A 6000-nucleotide genomic window follows, 5' to 3' on the forward strand; every position below is an offset into this window, starting at 1 on the left:
TAGGGCATTATAGGCTGCGACTCAGAGTCTCTTCCTTTTTCTTTCCTCGACCTCTTCGATTTGGCGTCGGAAGTGAGCTCGTATGTCTTCTTGTTCGCACCATTCCTCGTGCTCACGAATTAGTCGTTGATTTCGTGTGTATGGCGATTCAGGACTGTGGGAGTTGATGAATGGTAAGGGATGGTAAGCTTGGGCCCCCACCAATTCTCTGAAGACTGAGATATCTAACAAGAAAGAAAAAGTTGAGGGCCCATAATTTTAAAGTGGAAAATTTTATCTTGATAACTCGAGTTTGCAAGCTCGAGATAACGAGATTGTCTCAATCAAGATTGAAGGCTTGAAAGGGCAAGATTGACTCAGATGTCTATCCCAAACTATTGTAAAGTTCGGGCATCGAGAGTGCACTCACACGAGAGTGGGATGGATACTATCAATTTAAAACAAAAGAGAATCCCAGATTTCCAGGGAAAAAGTTGGCAGATATTCGAAAAGACAATGTTTTTGGGATTCATGCATTAAAACCCCACTCCGAAACCCTATTTCTTAAGCCACATGAAACCTACAACAGAAAATACCCCATTACTGGAAAAACCTCATTTTTACATGTTTCTACCAAAAAATTTTGTGGTGTAAACCGTGATTCTAATCACCCCAAATCTACTGTAATGTCCCAAATTTCCTAATAAGGTTTATGACCTTGATTAGGAGGCCGGGAGGGCCATAATTGATTTATTGTGTTATTAAATGATAATATGCATGTTTAGCTGTATTAAATATGCATGTGAACCCATTTATGATTAATTGGATGATTTTCATATTTTGGCCATTTTAGGCATATTTGACATATATGTGATATGTGTGTGGTGCTTTATTATTATTTCGTTATGCTAGGGTTACTCAGCACGAGACGATCCTAGGAGATAAGCTAGTGGGAAAGTCACAATGGGATTTATTCTTGACTCGGAGTGAGTCAAGGGGTATTTAGAGCATGACCGGGTTATTGGGTAATGGAAATCAACATTTGATGATAAATTGGGAGTTAGTAAGATCAAGGGGAAATTCTGGAGGTTTTGACTACTTTGTCCCCGGGAGCATTTTCGGGACCCCGAGCGTTAGGATTTGTTTGAGGCTACTTAAGCTTGAATTAACCTTTTAAGAAATAAAAAGAACGTTCAGTAAGTTCTCTCTCCCTCTAAGTTCCATTTTCGTCTTCTGATCGTATTTTCGAAGGAAACTTGAGTTCTAAGACTCGGATTCAAGCGAGGATTGAGGCATAGCGATCCTAGGGAAGATTAGAAGCTTATTAGCCGGAGGATTTAGTTGGAAACAACTCAATCAGAGGTAATTCAAGTTTTAAGTTCTAAGTTTTTAAAGTTTTTTAAGCTTGAATTGGATTTTGTATTTTGATGAGTTTTTGGATGATTTGAGACTTGGGTTTTGTTTGTTTTGGATCATGGGGATGTTTGAGAACTTTGATTTTTGGATTTGGAAATGTTTGGATAGGATTTTGGAAGGTTTTAAAAGTGTAAAATCGGGGGAAAATAGCTGGTTCGAGGTTGGGCCGCGACCCTGTTCTTGGGTACCGCGGCCTAGGCTCGATGAAGCAGGTGAAGGTTGCGGAAGGGGTCTGGGGGCCGCGGCGCTTGAATAGTGGTGCCGCAGCGCTTGGTGCTGATGCCTGATGTTGGCACCTCTATTTTGGCTGGGGCCACAACTTAGTGAGTTGGGGCCGCGACGCTTGAGGGTTTTTATGGCCGAAGTGATGTTTTGATCATGGGAACTCAAACCTTGGGCCTCGAGATCATTCCTACTACCCGGTTTAGTGGGATTTGATGTCCCGGAGGCTAGGTCTTGGTTCCAGAATTGGGTTTTAGAACTTGAACTCATTGGATCACCGTTTATGGTTGTGACTAGGTTATCACTAGAGGCTTGGAATCAGGATCGTGCTTGTGGCTCGTTTATTGGTAACTTGTGCTTAGACCAAAGGTAAGAAAACTGCACCCCATATGTGACATGCATGGTTATTCTTGATGCATGTTGGATGTTTAAATGTGATGCACGAGAAACATGTGATTAGGGCATGCCATGAATATTGAATATGAGATTGATCAGAGCTTGAGTCTCTGTGTTTGTACATGATCATAATTATGCTAGCAATTGTTAAGTAAGCATGCTGAATGCCCTACTTTTGGATATTTGACATATGATACATGCCTGGTAGCATTGCTTTTCTTGCGTGGCTCTGACTATCTAGTCAGAATTGGCAATGGTGTCAGTATTAGCTGTGAAGCTGTGACCTACTTGTCAAGTTCGCAGTAGTACTGAGCACTGGTCACCTGGCATTGACTAAAAATTCAAGGACGGACTTAGCGTGTTTAACGCAAGCCGATAAAAGATTAGATCTAATCGACATCTGCATTGAATGACTCAAATGAGCATTGATGCCTGACCGACCTCAAGTTCGATGAAAACTAAAAGCGCTTGTCTAGCCAAAGGCTAGTCATTTAGAGCTAGGGCCAGCGAGCCTAGTGACTGTTTAGTCACATGGCTATGGGTGCCGAGCCCCGTGTGACTTACCCATCAGTCACTCATCTGTTTAAGCTAGTGACTTACCCATCAGTCACTCAGTATGGTTTACTAGAACCTCAAGTGTTAAATCACTCATCTGATTAGAGCCATTTCCAGAAAGCCTAGGTGATGGTTTTGTCACACGGCTATGGGTGCTGAGCCCCATAGTGACTTGCTCGTCAGTCACTCATTATGGTTTAATAGAACCTCAAAGTGATATTCACTCATCTACTCAGGGCTGGAGTTGGAGGGATGGTTTGAATGATGGAAGAGTAGGGATTATGATTGATGTATGAATGCCATGGACATGTTTTTAGCACTGCAGTGGTTTGTGAATGTGGTGTTGTATGATTGTTCCCGCGGGGAAAGATTTTGATATGCTCATCATGATTAATGGGTCAAGTTATTGACTGCAGATTCAATCAACAGGTTTATATCCAAGGCAGATAATGAGGCCTGGTGGTGGTTATATTGAGGCTGGGAGTTTCAGCTAGGGGTTGAGTTCTTCAGATGCCCCTCAAAATTTCTAGCAGATGTTTTCAGATTTGCAATCAAGATTGCAGAGGCATGAGGAAGAGATCAGGTGTCTGAAGCAACAGCGGAACCTGTCAGGAAACACCTCTTCCTTTGTTTTGCCAGGAGTGGCACCAGCTTTGGCTTAGCCTAGGATTGAGAGCAGATGTGAATTTCTCTGTGGAAGATTCCAGGAGTATTTCCCTCCAGTCTTTGAGGGAGGCCTAGATCCATTCAGAGCTGAGCAATGGATGGGCATGATCAGTTCCATTCTTGATAGTATGGGGCTAGAATGTCACGAAAAGGTGATTTGTGCGACATATGTATTGCGGGATGATGCCCAGACGTGGTGGGAAGTAGTATCCCAGACACGAGACACAGCTGTGATGGACTGGAAGGAGTTTAGATAGCTGTTCAATGAAAGATATTATTGTGATGCAACCAAGACTGCTAAGATGAATGAGTTTCTGAATCTTGTTCAAGGAAAGGCATCAGTAACCGAGTGTGTTAACAGATTTGATGGGTTGCCAAGATACTTGTAAAGAACTCAAACGGGACAACGGTATGATAATACGATATGATGACAATGCTGCAGTTGTTATTGATCAAGAAGGAAATCCAAAAGGAACTCGAATTTTTGGCGCAATTGCCCGGGAATTAAGACAATTAAATTTCACTAAAATAGTTTCGTTAGCACCTGAAGTATTATAAGATGAGACCCTAATACAGTTTTTATTTTACAGTATTTGAATGAAATTAATTTAGTAGATTTAGTAGATTGTTTGTGTCTCATGTATATGCCTTTAATTTTCTAATTAAGAAAAAAAAAAAGAGCATGTTGATTATATCCAAATTCGGGGACAACCAAAATTTTGATATGGTACCCACAAATGTAGCTCGGAAAGAAAGGTTTATCCAAGGATTGAACCCCAGATAGCTCAGGGCATTAGAGTTGCCCCAGTGCATGAGATCTCTACCTATGCTCAGGTAGTAGGGAAGGCTCTTGCTGTTGAGAGCATAAGAAATGAGAAGAAGAGTGCCAGAGAGCACGGAGCTCAGGCAGTGGTACCTCCACTTATTGGAGCAAGCAAGAAGGAAAGCTGGAAGATTTATCCAGTATGTGCTCGGTGCAAGAGGCATCATCTGGGAGAATGCCGAGCAAAGGCATGTTTCTTGTGTGACATGGTTGGGCATTTCAAGAAGGATTGCCCAAAGCTAAGAAAGGATGAGCAAAAGGGGATGGACAGCTCGACTCCAGCTCAAGTGTTCGTTCCGATGCAGTTAGAATCTGAGGCTGAGACTAGTTCCTCAGGGGTGGTAGGTTAGCCTTTTTATTTTGATTTTTGTATTGTACTGACTAGCTTAGTGCCATGATGTTCTTTATTTGTTGCATCTAGAGAAACATGGAGTTATTATGCTGATCACATGGTTATGTTGTGATGGGAAAGTGATAATGTATTGGTGATTTAAGAGATGAGTTGGATTATGATGAAAACGACTCATCAGTAATTTTGATGAAGCTGGTTATGATTGGCTTTGGTATGATTCAAGATATGGATTGGTTAAGTAGGTGTGGGGCAATGCTAAATTGCAAGGTAAGGATAGTAACTCTTAAGCTTGAGAGTGGAAAGCCTTGTGGCAGTTGGCACTGTGCATGGATTTGGTATGCTTATGACGTATGTATTGAGAGCTAGAGTTTTATTGCAGGGAGATGCATAGAACTCTTAGCTAGTGTGGTGGATTCCACTTAGATTGTGCCAACGGGATTAGGACAGACTGGGCTAGTCTGTGAGAGTCTGGATGTGCTTCCAGGGGACTTGCCAGGGTTTCCTTTATATGGAGAGATAGAATGGTGATTGGATTAGTGCCAAGGATGGAATCAAATTTAGGGCACTGTTTTGAATGGCTTCAGTAAAGTTGCAAGACCCAAGGGATTCAGTTATTGGATAAGACGGTATTCTCCAAGGTGGATCTTTGATCTGGTTAGTACCAACTAAAGATCAGGAAGAAGGATAAATAGAAGACTGTTTTTTTATCCGATTAGGGCACTGGGAGTGCTGAGTTATGATTTGAGAGTTTGATTACTGTTGAGTGTCTTGATGAATTAGATGGACAAAGCATTCAAAGGATTATTTGAATGGGATTTGTGATTGTCTTGGACAATGGTATTGTGGTGTATTCTCTGCGGAGGTTTTCCAAGGTCAAGGAACGCCTTAGGGGCAGGAGTTTCCTTGGGTGGTCAGGATATCACATGTACCTTGGGAAAAGGATTCTGAGACTTCCTGCAGATCAAAATTAGTTAGTAGGTTGTTATGACATCTCAGTAACAGGGAGAAGTGATTGCTTATGAAACATGTTGGTTAAAGGATCTGACCAGAACTAGTGTAGAGTTTCTGGTGGGCCGGGTGGTCAGTTTTATGCTTGAAATTACTATCTCAGAGAAGATCCAAAGGAAAGACAATTAAGTAAACCACAGATAGGAAAGATTGAGTGGAAAGTCTTAGCTGGATTAGCTAAGGATTAAATAGTGTCAGGTATGGGTTATTATGGTGTAAGGACTGGACTTGGAATCCGATGGACACTGGGATTAAATGGGAGATTTTGGATGAATCTTGTGCTACTCTTGTTTTCTCTTCATTCAGGCATCATGACAGTGTTCCAGAGTTTGAAAGCTTTATAGTGGTGGCCTGAGATGGAGAAAGGCATATGGAATATGTGGTAAAGTTCTTAATCTGTTAGCAGGTCAAGACAGAGTATCAGAAATCAGTGGGTCCATTGTAGCCTTTGAGTATTTTATAATGGAAATAAGAAAGCATCGCGATGGGTTTCACGGTGGGACTGCCCAGGATAGTTGGCATTGGGTCATTATGGACCAGTATTCCAAGTGAGTTAATTTCTATTAATAAGGACAAGTAATGC

The sequence above is a fragment of the Humulus lupulus genome, chromosome 5, assembly GCF_963169125.1.
Source record: "Humulus lupulus chromosome 5, drHumLupu1.1, whole genome shotgun sequence".
Classification (NCBI taxonomy): Eukaryota; Viridiplantae; Streptophyta; class Magnoliopsida; order Rosales; family Cannabaceae; genus Humulus; species Humulus lupulus.